Source organism: Phyllobates terribilis, unplaced genomic scaffold (assembly GCF_046119375.1).
Source record: "Phyllobates terribilis strain yellow unplaced genomic scaffold, ASM4611937v1 Scaffold_8__6_contigs__length_399053987, whole genome shotgun sequence".
NCBI lineage: Eukaryota > Metazoa > Chordata > Amphibia > Anura > Dendrobatidae > Phyllobates > Phyllobates terribilis.
In genome coordinates, this window is record NW_027362768.1 from 105,385,428 (window position 1) to 105,405,852 (window position 20,425).

The window sequence follows — 20,425 nt, forward strand, 5'->3', positions numbered from 1 at the left end:
TGGGTGTCATCAGCATATAGATGGTACTGAAAACCGAATATACTGTTGGTTTATCCAATAGGAGCAGTCTATAGGGAGAAGAGAAAGGGACCTAGAAGTGAACCCTGAGGAACCTCGACAGTAAGGATAAGAGGAGAGGAAGAGGAGCCAGCAAAAGATATAGTGAAGGAGCGGTCAGAGTGGTAGGAGGAGAACCAAGAGAGAGCAGTATTCTTGAGGCCGAATGAGCGGAGCATAGTGAAGAAGAGCTGGTGATCCACAGGGCAAATTCTAGAGACTTTAGTAACAGCAGTTTCAGTAGAGTGTAAAGAGCGGAAACCAGATTGTAAAATGTCAAGAAGAGCATTGTCTGAGAGATAGCGGATTAGACGGGAGTGGACCTAGCGTTCCAGCAGTTTAGAAATGAAGGGGAGATTAGAAACAGGTCTGTAATTAGCAGCACAGTTCTGGTCGAGGGATGTTTTTGTTAAGTAATGGTTGTATGCTGGCATGTTTAAAAGAGGAGTAAAAGATACCAGATGAGAAAGAGAGATTAAATATTTTAGTTAGGTGAGTGGTGACAGCTGGATAAAGGGACTGATGGAGATATGAGGGAATAGGGCCTCCAATGCAGGTAGTAGGGAGAGAAGATGCAAGGAGCCAGGTAACCTCGTCTTCCGTGACCGGTTCAAAGACAGAACGTGAGCTAGATGAAGTGCAGGAGGGAAGAGAATGCAGGATATTAGGGAGAAAATTTCCTGTCAGATATAGTTAGTTAATTTTTTCTTTTAAATAATCATTATGGATAATGGATCGTCAGCGCTGAGGTCGGTGGTCAGGGCCTGTATTCTTGGACTGAGGAGGGAATGAAAAGTGTCAAAGAGTCATTTAGCATTATTGGATAGTGAGGTGATAAGGGTGTTGCAGTAAGCTTGTTTGGAGAAGTGAAGGGCTGGGTTGTATGTTTTAAGCATAAACCTATAATGAATAAAATCTTCAGCCAGAATGGATTTTCTCCACAGGGTTGTCTCCGTCTGTGCTGAATTGTTCTATGTGAAGGACGTGCAGCTTCATCCCGGGCACTTTGGAGTGTTTCATTATAATGTTTCAGAGCAGAGTCAGGACATGAAAGAGAGGAGATTGGGGCCAATGATGACTTGAAAATTCTTCATAAGTTTCTGGGTATTACTGGCGCATATATTCCAATAAGTGTGGTAAGTGGGGGTATCCTGTGCGGGGTGACAGTTCTTGACAGAGAATGAAAAAAGGTTGTGGTCAGAAAGCGGGAAAGGGTAGTTAGTAGTGATGAGCGAGCACTAAAATGCTCGGGTACTCGTTGCTCGGGTCGAGCAAATTGGAATACTCGGGTGCTCGACCCAAGCAACGAGCCCAATGTAAGTCTACGGGAAACTCGAGCATTTTTCAGGCGGCTCCCCCTGGCAGGCTGCAGAGGGCCTAAAAATTGCCCAAATCGATGGGAACAGTGCTCAAATGACATGGGGACAGCATGGGGAAGACCCCTGGAAGTATTTCTGACTCCCAGGTCACTTCTGTCAGCAACGTTGTCAGAGGTATTACGCCACTTTTACGGACTCCCAATAAAACATACCAAAACGAAACCAAAATGGATTTTCCTGGGAAATATGTTAAGGAATATCCTTTCCATGACATGTACAATGTATATAAAGAAAAATAAATAACCAAAAACAAAAATACTCCTCCACACCTTGGGCAATGTTCACACGGAGTGTTTTTGATGCGTTTTTGCACTTTTGCATTGCTTTCAACCAAGACAAATGCATTCACCAGGAAATTTCATTTTGACATTTTACAACCTTATCTGGCCATGTGGTGTGTGACACATCATCAGACAGATGCATAGAGTGCTGAAAAGTCATGGGAAAAGCATGGGGATGACCTCTGGAAGCATCTCTGATTCCCAGGTCACTACCTAAAAGTGTGCCCATCATAAGTGATCCTTGGCGCATGCGAAGATACCTCCTGCCATGAACCTGTTGTTGCAGATTTGCAACAATCACCGTCCACGTCCTTGTCCCACTGCAGCGTTCAGTTGTCCCTACCCCATTCCTTGGAATGCAAGCGCAAGTATGCAGGCAACCAGCCACCCACCCACCCACAGGCTGCAACACTAAACTGCCAGATCTCTGGGCAGCTTTTTGCACTTGAAATATGGCCTTTTAAGCTCGTGTAGGCGGAAGCTTTTCACAACCTCATGCCGGCGGCGGCTGGGTGTCCATACTCGGTCCCCAGCCGCCACTATATTTCCCGGTATCGCCTCCGCCTTCCACAAGCACGAGTCCCACAACATTACCCATGTCCTCCACAGTGCACTTACTGGGAAGGACCACCTAACCACAAACACGTGGACAGGTTTAATGTGGCCAGGGACGGTACGGAGCCAGTCCACAACTTTTTTTGCTGACAGTTGTATTTATCTCGGTGAAAGGACTAGCATAGAGGGAAACCCTATCTACCCTGCATGTCATTTTTACAGGAAGTCCTGTAATGCAGCTTGTTGCAGAAGCAATGGCAGCCCATCCAACATCAACTCGCCCTTGTCGGTGGTGCGTTGACACACACACATTTTTCTTTGCGCATTTAATTTCTTGAATACAGGGTTGGACAATGGCCTGATCTGTAATGCGGTTTGAGAAATAACATGCATAAGCATAGCCGTTCCACATTAAAAAAGCAGCCATAGAATGTCCGGGAACCTTCCCCCACACTTTTCTTAGCCAGGGCTGCTTTTCGGCAGGGTTGGATGGGCCCACCAGAGAACCGGAGACTCCTCCGGCGGGCCCTGGCTTCTCCTTCAGGAGAGTTCATAGTGCCAAGGTGAGGCCATGATGATGATAGAGGCCACCATCTGCTTAGTTTTCTGTTACTTGGAATGCAAGTGCAAGTATGCAGCCAGCCACCCACCCACCCACAGGCCGCAACACTAAACTGCCAGATTTCTGGGTAGCTTTTTGCACTTGAAATATGGCCTTTTAAGCTCGTGGAGGTGGAAGCTTTTCACAACCTCATGCTGGTGGCAGCCGGGTGTCCATACTCGGTCCCCAGCCAAAGTTATATATCCCGGCATCGCCTCCGCCTTCCACAAGCACGGGTCCCACAACATTACCCGTGCCCTCCCCAGTGCACTTAATGGGAAGGACCGCCTAACCACAAACATGTGGACAGGTGAATGTGGCCAGGGACAGTACAGAGCCTGTCCACAACTTTTTTTGCTGAGAGTTGTATTTAGCTCTATGAAAGGACTGGCATAGAGGGAAACCCTATCTACCCTGCGTGTCATTTCTCACAGGAAGTCCTGTAAAGCTGCTTTCACTTGAAATGTGGCCTTTTAGGCTCGTGGAGGCGGAAGCTTTTCACAACCACATGCCTCATGCCTCGTGTCCATACTCGGTCCCCAGCCGTCACTATTTCTCCCGGTGTTGTCTCAGTCTTCTACAAGCGCTGGTCCCTGAACATTACTGCTAGTACTTTTCTGTGGGAATTTGCTTGCCTCCTACCAGAATGGAATATTTCCAGCAAGCTATGGTACGACGCCATGGTATTAGCACTGCCCCCAGTACCAGTAGCGAAGCCATCCCCAATTTCCTTCTCAGGAATTTTATTTGGTAGACTGAGTGGCTGCCCAAATACTTTTTCTCACAAAGGAGCTGAAGATAGAGTGGCAGTAGGTGCAAGTTTCTCCAGCCTGTTAGAAATTAGAGGGTGAATGGCAGCTCATTGGATCAGTGGTTAGCACTGAAGACTTGCAGCGCTGGGATCCTGGGTTCAAATCCCAGCAAGGACAACATCTGCAAGGACTTTGTATGTTCTCCCCGTATTTGCGTGTGTTTCCTCCTCAGTAAAAAAGCAGCCATAGAGTGTCCGGGAACCTTCCCACACACTTTAAATTAGCCAGGACTGCTTCTTGACAGGGTTGGATGGTCCCACCAGAGAATCCTCTGGTGGGCCTTGGCTTCTACCTCAGGAGAGTTCATGATAGCGCTAACTTTGCAGCTGCTATGGGGCTCTTGAGCAGGGGACAAAGGTTAGCCCTCAGAATCAAATCCTCTGGTGGGCACAATGTTTTTAAATCTGAAACAGCTTCTCAGTGGGAGTTGTATTTCACCACAGCTATATTCTTTAGCTCGGTGAAAGGACTGGCAGAGAGGGAAACCGTATCTACCCTGGCTGTCATTTCTCCGTCACCAGGTTCCGCCCATTGTCACACACGACCATGCCTGGCTGTATGTTCAGCGGTGAGAGCCACAGATCAGGCTGCTGTGTTACAGCTTTCAACAACTCTGCAGCGCTGGGCGGTTTGTCAATTAAGCATTAAGCATGTAATCTTCAGCACAGCCTGTTGCCGCTTGGACAAGGCAGTGCTGCAGTGCTGTCAGCTTGTGACTGATGTGGTCATTTCGGAGATGGAGGAGGAGGTGCATGAGCTGAACAATGTGATTACATTGTTGTTAAATTGGTGACGCTGTTTTTATACTAAAGAAAGATCCTATTGTTTTGTTTTTTTACGTTTTTTTAAGACAAATGCATTCGCCGGGAAATGTCATTTTAACATTTTACAACCTTATCTGGCAAGGTGGTGTGTGACATCCTGTTTTATTTATGATGGAGGGACTCTTAAAGTCATAAAGCCTATTTTTATAGGGACATCAGACGGCCCTTACTATTCTTAAAAGGCCAGCAGTCGGCCCTAACTATTATTAGAGAGCCATCAGCCGGCTATGCTTTGTTGTTCCCATTATTAACAAGTGGGTCTCCTATACTGTTATTGCGCATCCAGTGACTGCAAGGGCTGCCAAAAATTTGAATGCAACCCAATACCCCTTTGAAGAGACATAGAGGAGGGTCTCAGTAAAAAAAAATGTTCCAATTATAAAGGAACGGGTCTCCTATAGTGGTAATTCCCATGCTGTGACTGCAAGGGCTGCCAAAATTTGGGAAAAACCCCACTAAGAATTTAAAGACACATAGAGCAGGGCCACAGTAACAAGGTACGATATGTTCCCATTAGAAAGGAGAGGGTCTGCTATACAGTTATAGGGTATGCAGTGAGTCCAACGGCTGACAATTTTAGGAAAAACCCCACTAAGAATTTAAAGACACACAGAGCAGGGCCACAGTAACAAGGTACGACATGTTCCCATTAGAAAGGAGAGGGTCTGCTATACAGTTATAAGGTATGCAGTGAGTCCAATGGCTGACAATTTTAGAAAAAAACCCACTAAGAATTTAAAGACACACAGAGCAGGACCACAGTAAAAAGGTACGACATGTTCCCATTAGAAAGGAGAGGGTCTGCTATACAGTTATAGGGTATGCAGTGAGTCCAACGGCTGACCAATTTTAGTAAAAGCACCACTAAGAATTTAAAGACACATGGAGCAGGGCCACAGTAACAAGGTACGACATGTTCCCATTACAAAGGAGAGGGTCTGCTATACAGTTATAGGGTATGCAGTGAGTCCAATGGCTGACAATTTTAGGAAAGACCCCACTAAGAATTTAAAGACACATGGAGAAGGGCCACAGTAACAAGTACGACATGTTCCCATTAGAAAGGAGAGAGTCTACTATACAGTTATAGGGTATGAAGAGAGTCCAACGGCTGACAATTTTAGGAAAAACCCCACTAAGAATTTAAAGACACACAGAGCAGGGCCACAGTAACAAGGTACGACATGTTCCCATTGGAAAGGAGAGAGTCAGCTATACTGTTATAGGGTATGCAGTGAGTCCAACGGCTGACAATTTTAGGAAAAAACCCTCTAAAAATTTAAAGACACACAGGGCAGGGCCACAGTAACAAGGTACGACATGTTCCCATTAGAAAGGAGAGACTCTGCTATACAGTTATAGGGTATGCAGTGAGTTCAACGGCTGACCAATTTTAGGAAAAAACCCACTAAGAATTTAAAGACACACAGAGCAGGGCCACAGTAACGTCAAATTCCCATTAGAAAGAAGAGAGTCTCCCATAGTGTTGGCCTATGCAGTGAATGCAAGGGCCGCCAAAAATTTGGAGGCACTTTAATGCCTATTGGAAGAGACATGGAGGAGGGCCTATAAAAAAAAGTTCCCATTAGAAAGAAGAGTCTCCCATAGTGTTGGCCTATGCAGTGAATTCAAGGGCCGCCAAAAATTTGGAGGCACTTTAATGCCCATTGCAAGAGACATGGAGGAGGGCCTATAAAAAAAATGTTCCCATTAGAAAGGAGCGGGCCTCCTATACTTGTAATGCCCATGCACTAAGTGTACGGGCTGACAAAAATTTACCCCTGGGGGGTATACATGAACATACTGTATACATTTTTTTTTTTACGGGCATCATAAACAACCTTTAAAAAAATTAGGTGGGTGTTGCATCACGGACCACAGTCACCCTGGTGATATGGTGGTGGAGGATGAGGAGAAGGAGGAGGACAAAAGCAAATAGCAAAAATCAGGAAGCGCATACCCATGTGTGGGCGTGAAAAGGTGCATGGGAATACACCTCCCAAGAAAAGACACTGGATCGGAGTTTATGTTACGCTGCTATCATTTGGTGGTGTTGAGAAGTCTGGCCCAATCCAGCCGTTATTCATTTTTATAAGAGTCAGCCTGTCAGCATTTTCAGTTGACAGGCGGATGCGCTTATCAGTTATAATTCCACCAGCGGCACTAAAAACTCGCTCTAATAAAACGCTGGCGGCAGGGCAGGCCAGGACCTCCAAGGCATAGAGAGCCAGTTCATTCCACGTATCCAGCTTGGATACCCAATAATTATAAGGCACAGCGGAATGACGGAGGACGTTGGTACGGTCGGCAAGGTACTCCCTCAGCATCTTCCCAAACTTTGCACGCCTTGTGAGAGTACCCCGCGCCTCAGGGCCTGTCCGATGGGAGGGTCTGAGAAAACTCTCCCAGAACTTTGACAGTGTTCCCCTGCCTCTGCTGGATTGAAGGTGTGTCTCTCTCGCCTGTACTCCTTGGTTGTCCAACGAAGTGTGCCCTCTGCCGCCGGCGTTTTCAGATGGGAATTTTTTTAATAGTTCCGCTACACGGGCCCCTTTGTACAGCCCCATTTTTGTAGACCTGTCCGCCTCAGGAATAAGAGATAAAGTTCTCCTTGTAGCGTGGGTCTAGAAGTGTCACCAACCAGTAATGACTGTCACCCAAAATTTTGAGAACGCGAGGGTCATGGGAAAGGCAGCGTAACATAAACTCGGCCATGCGTGACAGACTACTAACAGGCAAGACTTCCGTGTCCTCACCAAGAGGATGACTTACCATGCTCTCCTCTCTGTCCTCTGGCCATCCACGCTGAACGGACGGTATGACAGCTGTGCAGGTAGTACTGTCTATAGTGCATGAAACTAGCTCCTGTCCTTCCTCCTCCTCCTCTTCCTCATTGTCACCCAATTCACATTGGGATGAGATGAGGCTTGGCTGTGTGTAATCACCCTGTATGGTTCCTTGCTCCATCTCATCGTGCTCCGCCTGCAATGCATCCTCTTTGATTGTGAGCAGAGAGCGTTTCAGAAGACAGAGAAGTGGGATGGTGACGCTAATTATGGTGTCATCGCCGCTCACCATCTTGGTGGAGTTCTCAAAGTTTTGGAGGATGGTAGATATGTCTGACATCCATGTCCACTCCTGAGGTCTTATGTGTGGAGTCTGAACTGAATACCGACGGCCTTGTTGATGCTGGTACTCAACAACTGCCCTCTTCTGCTCACAAATCCTTCCCAACATCTGCAGTGTAGAGCTCCAATGCATGAGGACATCACACACCAGTCTGTGAGCCGGAAGCTGCAAACGCTGCTGAAACACTTGAAGGGCGGCGGAAGCTGTAGCTGACTTTCTAAAATGGGCACACAGGCGGCGTACTTTAACAAGCAGATCTGGCAGCTCCGAGTAGGATTTGAGAAACTGCTGAACCACGAGGTTAAGCACATGGGCCAGGCATGGTACGTGTGTGAGCTCGCCTCGCCTCAGAGCCGCCACCAGGTTCCGGCCATGGTCACACACGACCATGCCTGGCTGTAGGTTCAGCGGTGTGAGCCACAGATGTGCCTGCTCTTTCAGAGCTGTCCACAACTCTTCAGCATTGTGGGGTTTTTCACCTAAGCATATTAGCTTCAGCATAACCTGTTGCCGCTTGTCCGAGGCAGTGCTGCAGTGCTTCCAGCTTGTGACTGATGTGGTCATTTCGGAGATGGAGGCTGAAGAGGAGGAGGAGGCTGAGGAGGATGAGGTGCAGGAGCTGTAGACCGTGGGGGCAACCCTGATTGACCTAGGGCATGTAATCCTTGGCGTCGGGAGGACGTGTTCCTTCCCAAGGTCCGACTGGGTCCCGGCTTCCACTATATTAACCCAGTGTGCCGTCAGCGAGATGTACCGTCCCTGCCCACAAGCACTTGTCCACATGTCCGTGGTTAGGTGGACTTTACCGGTAACTGCGTTGCTGAGAGCACGGCTAATGTTTTGGGACACCTGCTTGTGTAATGCGGGGATGGCACACCGGGAGAAATAGTGGCGGTTGGGGACCAAGTACCGAGGGACGGCCGCCGCCATCAGGCTGCGGAATGCTTCCATCTCCATGAGCCTAAAAGGCAACATTTCGAGCGCAGGCAGTCGTGAAATGTGAAAATTTAGTAGTGTGGCCTGTGGGGCGTTGGCTGCATATTTGCTTCTGAGCTTGCCTGGAACAACAAGGCCCTGGTGTCCACCTTCTGGGAGGGTGTTTCCAGATGGATCAAGGACGAGCTAGTCGGCCGGAACATTCCTACCGCTCTGGATGACCTTGTGTCACTAGCTACCCGGATTGACATCCGTTTCCTGGAACGAGCTAAGGAGATTACCCGGGAGAGAAGATTTTCTCGTCTTACTCCGGTCTTCCAGAAACCTGCCTCCCAACCAGCAACTCCCTGGGCACGCTCGCCCCAACCCATGCAGATTGACCAGACCAAGATGGTCAAGTCTCGCCAAGAAACACGCCAAGCCGAGGGGAGCTGTTTCTACTGTGGTAGTAAGGAGAATCTGATCCGTTCCTGTCCGGTGAAGCCGGGAAACTCCAGTGTCTAGGACCGCTTGGAGAGTTCGTCCTAGGCAAGAGTAAATCCTCTCCGTTCTTGACTTTATCTGTTTCTATTTCCTGTGGAGAGAACCGCTTCTTTGAAACCGCCCACCTGGATTCCGGAGCCGCTGGGAATCTCATTTCTCAGTCCCTTGTAGAGAAGTATCAGATTCCTACCAAACCTCTGGCTGAACCATTGGCAGTCGCTTCAGTGGATGGAAGACTCCTTCCGGTGACCATCTTGCTCATCACAGAGCCTGTAACCCTTCAGGTGGGAATGCTGCACTAGGAGAGGATCTCCTTCCATGTACTATCCGGACTCTCTCACTCCCTTTTGCTAGGTCTTCCCTGGCTAAAGAGACATGAACCCATTCTAAATTGGCGATCTGGTGAGGTGCTCCATTGGGGGCAGGATTGCCATGAGACCTGCCTGGTTCCGGTTCGCCCGGCTCGACCTCCGTCTACTCCGGCTAATTTACCTGGTCTACCGGCACCTTACTGGTCCTATGCAGATGTCTTCAACAAGAAGGAAGCAGAGACACTGCCACCTCATAGGCCTGGTACCCAGTGCCACTCCACCCCGTGGGCGTATCTACCCCTTGTCGCTGGCCAAAACCTGGGCCATGTTGGAGTACATCGAAGAAAATCTGGCTAGGGGATTCATCCAGAAATCTACCTCCCCGGCTGGAGCTGGAGTCTTCTTTGTAAAAAAGAAAGACGGTTCACTACACCCCTGTATCGATTATAGGGGACTCAACCAGATTAGTATCAAAAATTCATTTCAGAGCTGTTCGACCGCCTTAAAGGCGCAAAGATCTTCACCAAGCTCGATCTTCGTGGGGCGTATAACTTGGTCTGGATCCGCCAAGGAGACGAGTGGAAGACGGCATTCAATACCGGGTACTGCCACTATGAATACCGTGTGATGCCCTTCGGCCACTGTAATGCTCCAGTCGTCTTCCAAGAACTAGTTAACGACATCTTCCGTGACCTCTTATATTCATGTCTGGTGGTATACCTGGACGACATCTTGGTCTTCTCTCCGGATCTACCCACACACCGGAGGGATGTTCGTCAGGTTCTGCTTAGGCTCAGGCAGAATCACCTATACGCAAAATTTGAGAAATGCCTCTTCGAGCAGACCTCTCTTCCGTTCCTGGGCTATATTATCTCTAAGACTGGTCTACGGATGGACCTCGAGAAGGTCTCTGCCGTCTTAAAGTGGCCCCAACCGGAGGCGATGAAGGCGATTCAGCGATTCCTGGGCTTCGCTAACTATTACCGCCTCTTCATCCCACATTTCTCTTCCCGGACTGCACCCATCTCTGCGCTCACCCGTAAGGGAGCAAATCCTAAGGAATGGACGTCTGAAGCGGAGGAGGCCTTCCTCTCCTTAAAACAAGCCTTCTCTTCTGCCCCAGTGCTGCACCGTCCGGATTGCAACAAACAGTTCTTTCTGGAGGTTGATGCTTCCTCTTCTGGAGCTGGAGCGATGCTCACCCAGAAATCTCCGTTCGGGAGAATGGTAACCTGCGGCTTCTTCTCCAAGCTTTTCTCCTCGTCCGAGCGCAACTATTCCATAGGAGACCGAGAACTGCTAGCCATCAAATTGGCGCTGGAGGAGTGGCGTTACCTGCTAGAGGGGGCTCTGCACCCGGTGGTCATCTACACTGACCACAAAAACCTGGCATATCTACAAGATACCCAAAGACTCAATCTGCGTCAGGCCCGGTGGTCTTTGTTCTTCCCCCGTTTCAACTTTACCCTACATTACTGCCCTGCGGACAAGAACATTAAAGCCGACGCTTTGTCCCAATCCTTTCTGTTTTCCGATCAAGAGGAGGAGCCTATGCATATCATCGATACCTCCAAAGTGATGAATGTGGCTCCCTTGGACCTGTCTCGTCTCCCACCCGGTAAGACGTTTGTAGCGATTCTGGATCGTAAGAAGGTTCTTCACTGGGGTCATTTATCTAAACTAGCTGGCCATGCTGGCTAGAGGAAGACCTTCCTGCTCATTACCCGGCATTACTGGTGGTCTTCCCTGCGCAAGGATGTTGTAGAATTCGTCACGGCCTGTTCATCCTGTGCGCGCAACAAGGTTCCCAGACATCTTCCAGCCGGCCGTCTCCTGCCTTTTCCCGTACCTGCTGCCCCGTGGCAACACATTGCTATGGACTTTATTACTGATCTCCCTGTCTCAGCTGGTTGTACTGTCATTTGGGTGGTCGCTGACCGCTTTTCTTAAATGGCCCACTTTATCCCTCTGCCTGGTCTCCCATCTGCATCTGTGCTGGCTAAGGACTTCATCCATCACATCTTTCGTCTCCACGGCCTACCCCTCCACATTGTGTCTGATTGAGGGGTACAGTTCACTTTGCGCTTCTGGAGAGCTACGTGTAAGCTGCAGGATGTCTCCCTGGATTTCTCCTCTGCTTATCATCCTCAGACCAATGGCCAAGTGGAACGTATCAACCAGATCCTTACCAGCTTCCTCCGTCACTTCGTCAACGCTCACCATACTGATTGGGTAGAGCTTCTACCATGGGCCGAGTTCTCCTATAACAACCATGAGAGCGAATCTTCTTCCAAGTCCCCGTTCTTTGTGGTCTACGGTCAACATCCCCGGATTCCGTTTCCTGTCTCTGCTTCAGTGGACAATCCTGCCGCAGAGTCTCTGGTCAGCGAATTTTCCACCATTTGGGAGGACACTAGATCCGCACTTCTTCAATCCTTCGAGCGGATGAAGAGACATGCCGACAAGAGACGTCTGGACCCACCTCAATTCCGTCCGGGAGAAAAGCTTTGGCTCTCCTCCAAACATGTTTGTCTCAAAATATCCTCCTATAAGTTGGGTCCACGGTTCATCGGTCCATTTGAAGTCCTTAAGCAAATCAATCCAGTGGCCTACAAGTTAAAACTCCTGGCCACCTTACGGATTCCAAACTCCTTCCACGTATCTCTCCTCAAACTGGTTGTTCTTAATTCTTTTTTAGACGATCCAGGTACCTCCCCAGCTCCGGTCTCCGCTGAGGATGTCTATGAGGTAGAGAACATTCTGGCCACCAAGAGGGTAAGAGGAAAAACCTTTTTTTTGGTGGATTGGAAGGGGTTTGGCCCAGAGGAGAGAACTTGGGAACCCAGGGAGTACATCCACGCCCCGCTTCTTCTTAAATTTTTTTTTCAGGCCTAAAGAAGAGGGGGCGTAAAGGTGGGGGGGGGTACTGTAGCATCGGCGTCTCTGCCCCCTGAAAGGCAGAGACGCCGTCTCCCTTACCACCGCGCTCCTGGCCCGGCATCTTCCGGCTCTCCTGCACTGCTGCCGGCGTGCACGGCTTCCCGGGCACTGTGCTTTGGGCGCACTTGCGCTCCCTCCCTCTTAAAGGGGCCGCGCGCGCCGTCTTAAGGAGTCCCCGGCCAATGGCCGGAGGACTTCTCATATAAAAGGCACCTCCTCCAAAATAGAGGTGCCCGTGCAAGGTTGTAGCTCTGTGTTCTATCTCTGCTTCAGCCCTCAGGTCCCGCTGCTAGTCTGATTACCAGTCCGCCTGCCTGACTATCAGTCCAGTCCGCCTGCCTATCAGTCCAGTCCGCCAGCCTGACTATCAGTCCAGTCCGCCTGCCTGACTATCAGTCCAGTCCGCCAGCCTGACTATCAGTCCAGTCCGCCTGCCTGACTATCAGTCCAGTCCGCCAGCCTGACTACCAGTCCAGTCCGCCAGCCTGACTACCTGGAGAACGTACCAGTTACCTGCCATGCCTATCAGCCAGCCTACCGGGAGGCTCCTGCCAGTTACCCGTGGTGTCTGCCAGTCCGTCTACCCGGATCACTCGTCAGCCTGCCAGCCGTGCTCATCTGCTGTACCGGTCAGTCCCTGCCTCCTGACCCGTGGGAGTCACCTGCTCTCATACAAGGACTGGCCCAGAGTAGCACCTGGTCCCTCTGCTCGGTCCTTCTGACGCGCCCCCTGGGCCTCTGTTGTGTAGCGTTGCGCACGCAGGGACTACCCGGAGCCGGATCTGATAGGGGTAGTAGTCCTCGTGGCGACGATCCGGTCCGTGCCCAGGGTGTCAAACCAAGTGGCAGAATTTAGTTTGTTGTGTTCAGTTGTGCAGCGTGGATAGTATAACCCCCAACGGGAGGGGTATGGCCTCAGGGCAGCGGACGTGGATGATGGGGATAGCAGAATTGCACGCAGGCACCAGGAACCACTCAGAGACGGTGCGGTGTAGTTCAGGGTCTTTACTGGTGGCAAAGGTAGACCCTCCCGGGAGTACTGGCTAGCGATCGGGGCCTGGTCAGTCCGTGAGCAGATAGGATCTCCCCCGGCCAGGTGGAGTTGTAGGCCTCCCCAACTTATTGTACTCTCCCTGGCTACCTTGCTAGAAGCGGGTAAAAGTAGCCCACGTCCCTGAGTGTACCGTGTGGTGCTCACTCGTATGGCCGGTGACTCGGGGCCTTCTGGTAGCCTCCGCTCCACAACGGCGGTGCTGGTCCCTTGCGTGTGACCGTGCCTTCGGGTTTCTTGGCCAGAGGACCTGAAATCCCCTGCCGGTCGGTTTCTGCTGCTGGGTATGGATCAGTCCCCACTGCCTCGGACTCCGTGTCCGGTGAGATCTCTTCAGTCAGGACGAGCTCTATAGCTTCCAGTCTCTGACCCCTTTTATCACTGCTCCCACATAGCTCCTGATCTTGCTCTCCCTGTATCTGCTCCACTCCAGACCAGACTGTGTCTCTGTCTGGGACTCCTCTTCTTCTCTCCTAACCCCGCCTCAGCCCCAGTTTATATAGGGGAAGTTCTTCCCCTCCCAGGACTGGGCAGGAAGTGTTGCATGCTTAGGGTTCCTGACCAGGAGACCTCCCACCTGCTCTCAGACGTAATATTGCTATTACTGTGGTAACCAGACCCCTGGGGTGCCACATTCCCCCCTAGTAAAATTTAGTACTCCGGGACTAAACATATTTTTGAAAACATAACAGGGTATAAACAGGAACAATACAATAAGGGAAAACACGTTAGGGCGGTCACAGCGTGTCCGCAACCGGGTGCAGTTTTTCAAGCAATAAGGGTGTCCATTTCACCAAAGAACAGGGAGCCGTAACCAGGTGGGGGTCTGTCCTACCCCGAGTCTTTAGCAGTCTTAGTCCATTCCTGGGTTACGCTCCAAACATATATACAAAGAATTCCGGTTAATCCACAAAAGACACCTATAAAATAACTGGAAAAACATAATTATTTACAAGCAACAGTAAACAGGTAAATACCAATAAAACAGTCTGAACACTTTAGATCCTCCAACGTACTGGCAACTGGCCTCTAGTGGCCCTAGTAGACCTACGGAGCTTACTGACCGGTCCTAAGCTACAGGGTGTAGGAGCTGTCAAAGGTAAGCTGGGCAGCTGTCTACGGGTTCTTTGGCTCACTAGGGGCACGGCAGGCTCACTATAAGCAGAGGGTCGATTCTCCTGGTCTGCTTGTGTGGGGTCTTCTGCCTCCTGGACCGGCTGCTCTTCCAGCTCTACCTGTTTTTCCGTAGGCACTTGGGATGCTGGCTGGAGGAAGGTTAGGACGGGTACCACAACAGCGCCATTTACTTGTGTCCAAGACCGAGGGAAGTCTCCGAGTACAGTACTGACCATTTCTTCCCTTTCCTCTGCGGGTCGAGGGTTTTCTTGATCTTCTTCAGGGTTTCGTAGCTGCTCGGGACACTTCTTCAGGTGATCTCGGGAGACAATGGCTGTGGTTTCTCCTCCATCCTTACTGATTGTGCAGATTTTTGGGTTTTCATGGCTTGATGGCAGTACGGTGTACGGGTCCTTCTCCCACTGGTCGTCCAACTTGTGGAGCCGTCTCTTCCTTTTCAAGACCTGCACTCCAGGTACCAGGGAAACAGCGGGAGCATACTGGTTGTAAGTCTTCTCCTGTCTTTCTCTTGCTTGACAGAGACTTCGCTCAACGCTCTCCTGTACTTTCCGGTACTGCTGCTGCCTCTCTGTGTCCCAGTCTGCTTCTGGTGAAGTGTCCTCGGGTGTCAGGACTCCCATATCCAGATCAACAGGCAGCTTACCAGGTCTTGCTCTCATTAGGTAAGCCGGGGTACAGTTGGTAGAACCTACAGGGATGTGGTTGTATAGGTCCACCAGATCAGGCAGTTTCTCAGGCCACAGACTGCGTTCTTCCAGGGGCAACGTTTTCAGAAGGTCTATCACCACCTGGTTCATCTTCTCGCAGAGTCCATTGGTTTGCGGATGATAGGGTGTTGTTCTTATCTTCCGGCAGCCATACAGAGTGCAGAACTCCTGGAAGACTTCCGCTTCAAAGGCAGGTCCCTGGTCCGTCAGCACCTGCTCTGGGTATCCGTGTGGACGGCAGAAGTGCTGCTGAAAGGCTCTAGCTGCTGTTTGAGCCGTTAAGTCCTTGATGGGGACTACAACCAAGAACCGGGAGTAGTGATCCACGATGGTTAACGCATAGACGTAGCCACTTCTGCTGGGGGTCAGTTTTACATGATCCAAGGCTACCAGTTCCAACGGCTGCCTGGTGACGATGGACTGCAGGGGAGTCTTCTGACTGGCACGGTCCTTCCTTCTTAGGTTGCATGGGCCACAGTCTCTGCACCACCTCTCGATGGTTCCTCTCATGCCTACCCAGTGGAACCGCCCGCGCAGCAGGAACTCCAGCTTCTTCCATCCGAAGTGCCCAGCTCCGTCGTGGTATGCCTCCAGTACCATAGCCGCGTCTCTTCTTGGCACCACTACTTGCCAGATCAGTTCATGCGTCCGGGAGTTAACCATTCTACGGCACAACTTCCCCTTGTAAAGGAACAGTCGACTCTTCTCAGCCCACAGTTGCTTGGTTTCCTCCGGAGCGTCTGGGTCAAGGCGAGCATCTGGCTGAGTCAGCATCTCCTTCACCAGTCGGACGGCGGGGTCACTGTCTTGCGTTTCCGCCCAGTTGTAATGAGGTAAGGGGTTGAACGTAGCGGATTGCTTACCCCTTACACGGTGGGAATACTGGGTAGTCCCATGATGGTGGAACGCGGGGAGTTTAACTTCTTCCAGTTCCTCTGGATCTTCCCCTACGTCCGGTAGGTTTGGCATTCTGGACAAGGCATCCGCGTTGGTATTGGAGCGTCCTGCCCAGTATTTGATCGTGAATTCATAGTTGGACAGGCGGGCCATCCATCTCTGCTCCAGGGCACCGAGTCTTGCAGTGTCCAGGTGTGTCAACGGGTTGTTATCCGTGTACACGGTGAACCGGGAAGAGGCGAGGTAGTGCTTAAAGCGTTCGGTGACTGCCCACACCACTGCCAGGAACTCTAGCTTGAATGAGCTGTAATTCTCAGGGTTTCTTTCGGTGGGTCGCAGTTTTCGGTTGGCGTAAGCAATTACCCGTTCTCTCCCCTGCTGGATCTGGGACAGTACGGCTCCTAGCCCGATGTTACTTGCGTCGGTGTAGAGGATAAAGGGCTGGCTGTAATCAGGGTATGCCAGGATTTCATCCCCCGTGAGGGCCATCTTCAGCTGGCGGAAGGACTCTTCTTCCAGCTTCTCCCATCTGAAGGGCGGCTTCTGGTTCTTGGCCTTCCTGGACTGGCCTATCAGGAGGTCCTGCATAGGAGCTGCCTTTTTGGTGAAACCGGGAATGAATCTTCGGTAGTAGCCTACCAACCCGAGGAACTGCCGTACTTCCCTTACGCTAGAGGGTCTTGGCCATTCCTTAATCGCGGTGATCTTATCAGGGATGGGAGCCACTCCGTCAGCACTCACCACGTGTCCCAGGTACTGCACTTTTGGTTTTAGCAGGTGACACTTCGACGGTTTCACCTTCAGACCGTAGTTTGCCAGGGCTTCAAACACTTCCGCCAGGTGTTTCAGGTGGTCCTCGTAGGTTTTGGAATAAACTATAACATCGTCCAGGTACAGCAGGACCGTCTCAAAGTTCCGGTGTCCCAGACAGCATTCCATCAATCGTTGGAAGGTTCCTAGTGCGTTGCAGAGTCCGAACGGCATGCAGGTAAACTCGCTAAGTCCCATCGGGGTGGTGAATGCGGTCTTCTCCCGGTCCGCCTCTGCTACAGGAACCTGCCAGTACCCGCTAGTGAGATCCAAAGTGGAGAAGAAGTTAGCAGATTTTAAAGCAGCCAAAGACTCCTCTATCCTTGGTAAGGGGTACGCATCTTTGTGTGTGATACGGTTGATTTTCCGGTAGTCTACACACATTCTCATGGTGTTGTCTTTTTTTTTAACCAAGACTAGTGGAGCTGCCCAGGGACTACAGCTATCCCTGATTACCCCAGCCTCCTTCATGTCTCTAAGCATCCCCTTGGCGTGTTGGTAGTGTGCAGGGGGTACGGGTCGGTATCTCTCCTTTATGGGAGGATGGTCTCCTGTGGGGATGTGGTGTTCTACCCCCTTTACTCGCCCGAAGTCTAACGGGTGTTTACTAAACACTCTCTCGTACTCTTGAACCACCCGATAGACTCCCTGTTTCTGGTGTGAGGGAGTGGAGTCAGTACCCAAATGTAGTTGCTGACACCAGTCCTCCATTTGTTGCTTAGAGCCGTTACCTTCCTCTGGTTGAGATGGAGGCAAGGGTTCCACGGCCTGTACAGAATTCTGGTTTATGGTGAACAATTTGGCTAGCGTGGCATACCGGGGCAGGTATACTTCTCTCTCCCCGATATTTATGATGCGAACGGGCACCCTCCCATGGCGTACATCGACCACCCCCCGTGCTGTCAAAATGGTGGGCCTACTGTCTGAGTAGACTGGTTCCACCATTGCCTGGTAATCTCTACCTCTCAGACCAATAGCTGCCCGGCACCAAATCATCATTTCACTTTTCGGGGGCATGGCAATAGGGAAAGGGTCACAAATTCTCACGCTACCAATCTCACCACCGGAGAGTTCCACCTGTTGCCGTCGCATCAGTGCCCGGATCTCTTTTTGGAGCACTCGCTGCTGGCCGGAACTGGCGTTCTTGGCAACCTGCTGTAAAATGAGAATCACCTCTGCAAGACAATTTTCAATCACATTAGTTCCTAGAGTTATCTTTGGGTGACTCTCGCGCTTGTCAATGTCCACAATGATCAGTCCCTGTGCTGCCAGTTCGACTTTACCGATTTTAATGGTCATCTCTTTAAATCCGATCTGTGGCACGGGCTGACCATTGCTGGCGATGATACTCAAGTCGTCGTCAGGGTAGCGGGTTATATCCGAGTCATTCCAGTACTGCTTGAAGAGCACGTACGGGATGGTGGTGACCTGTGACCCGGTGTCCAGTAGGGCACTCATAGGAATGCCATCCAGTACCACAGGCAAGACTGGACGTCCTCCCACGTATTTGTCACGCCAGTTCGATGGGCCTGGTGATCTTATTCCTAGGGGTTGGCCCTCTATCCCAGGTTATGCCAGTTTAAAGGACAGTACCTTGCCATATGTCCGGGTTGATTGCAGCGGCGCCCGATGGGTTGTCCGTCCTCGTTGTATCGGTCGCTGGGTTTTCCTCTGGCCGGTGGGGTCCTCCTTGGACGGCGCCACGGGATGTCCTCCGGTCCGGATGCCAGCTGGATCTTCCCTGGAGCAGAAACCTGTAAAGACTGCACAGTTCGGGTTGGCGCAGCAACGCTTTTAATTAGCTCTTGGACCTGATGGTGCAGGTCTGTAGCCGGGTCATTGTTTAAAGCCTGCGCATCAGCTCCCACAGGCCCTGCCGACAAGGGCGCCGTCTCCTGGTGGTAAGTGGTAGTAGGGCGTCTGTGGGTCACAGCGCCACCTGGTGCCGGTTCTCGGAGCACCCGGATGGCTCTGTCCTTGAACTGTGCAAAGTCCAGATGAGGGTCCTGTAAGGCCATTGCCCGCAACTGGGTTCGGTGGGCATTGCAATGTAGACCCTCTATAAATTGTTCAGTCAACAGCTTGTCTTCGTTTCCCACGCCGTCAGGGTCGGCCTGCTTAATGGCTCTCAGGGCCTCTTGTAGGTTTAGTGCATAGTCCCTTATATTCTCATGTGCTCGCTGCTTGCACCCGTAGAATCTAAGCTTGATCTCGGCTGAGGTACTGGTATCAAAGGTGTCCTTCAGCCGGGCTAGTATCTCTGCGACAGTCCTCCTCCTCCCGAGTGGCCAGGACTTTACCTCCCTTTGGGCTGCCCCTGTTAATTGAGCCACCAGGATGCTCACTTTTTGCTCCTCTGTGAGGGGGTACACCTGGAAGAGGCTATCCAGCCTTTCTCTGAAGTCATTTAGGGTATGTGACTCCCCTGAGTACTGGGGTAGCCAGGCTGCCCCCGGGATATAGGGCATAGTGAAAGGCATGACCGCAGCAGCGGTGGCGCTGGCGGTGGCTGTGGCAGTGAAGCTCTCCTCTGTATCCGACATCCTCCTCCCCCCTAGTGGACCGTGGACTACCTTGCGATGATCCTCTTCCGTAGGCCGCGGCTCCGCAGTGGATCGTCAGGGTTGAGGACCTTCCGTCGCGCTCCTGTGACGTCGGCGTCTGCTGGGCTCCTTCCAGGACCTTACGCAACGTCCGGACGTGAGGCGGAGCTTCAGTTCTCGCGCGCTTTCGGAGTCCACGCCCCTCTTCTTCCCGCGCGGCGTCCTCAAGATGGCGTCCAATGGCGGGAAAACTCCACGGATGGCGGGAAGAAGGCAGAAGATGGCGTCGGATGGCGGGAAAACTCCACGGATGGCGGGAATCCTCACCACAGGTAAGTTTAACAGTCTCTTTTTTTTTTTTTTTCAGGCACGCAGTACCCGGTGGTTGCGGGCACGGAATCCTGCCGACTACGCCAAAAGTTGACGCGCCCCCTGGGCCTCTGTTGTGTAGCGTTGCGCATGCGGGGACTACCCGGAGCCGGATCTGATAGGGGTAGTAGTCCTCGTGGCGACGATCCGGTCCGTGCCCAGGGTGTCAAACCAAGTGGCAGAATTTAGTAGAAGATGTTATAGTGTTCGACTACGCCACCCGTTGAATGCGGTTATGAAGCCGCCGCTGCAGGGCAGACCGCTGAGGCCGGTGGTACAGTTGTGCAGCGTGGATAGTATAACCCCCAACGGGAGGGGTATGGCCTCAGGGCAGCGAACGTGGATGATGGGGATAGCAGAATTGCACGCAGGCACCAGGAACCACTCAGAGACAGTGCGGTGTAGTTCAGGGTCTTTACTGGTGGCAAAGGTAGACCCTCCCGGGAGTACTGGCTAGCGATCGGGGCCTGGTCAGTCCGTGAGCAGATAGGATCTCCCCCGGCCAGGCGGAGTTGTAGGCCTCCCCAACTTATTGTACTCTCCCTGGCTACCTTGCTAGAAGCGGGTAAAAGTAGCCCACGTCCCTGAGTGTACCGTGTGGTG

The 20,425-nt window shown here is 51.4% G+C and overlaps 1 long non-coding RNA gene across 1 annotated transcript in view; it reads left to right on the top strand.

The window, feature by feature from the left end:
• Positions 1-20,425, top strand: part of LOC141156792 (uncharacterized) — a 155,524-nt gene that overhangs the window by 100,510 nt on the left and 34,589 nt on the right. Inside the window, exon 5 of the long non-coding RNA XR_012247712.1 lies at positions 1,002-1,193. This is a non-coding gene — a long non-coding RNA (uncharacterized lncRNA). The remainder of the gene's footprint in view (positions 1-1,001; positions 1,194-20,425) is intronic.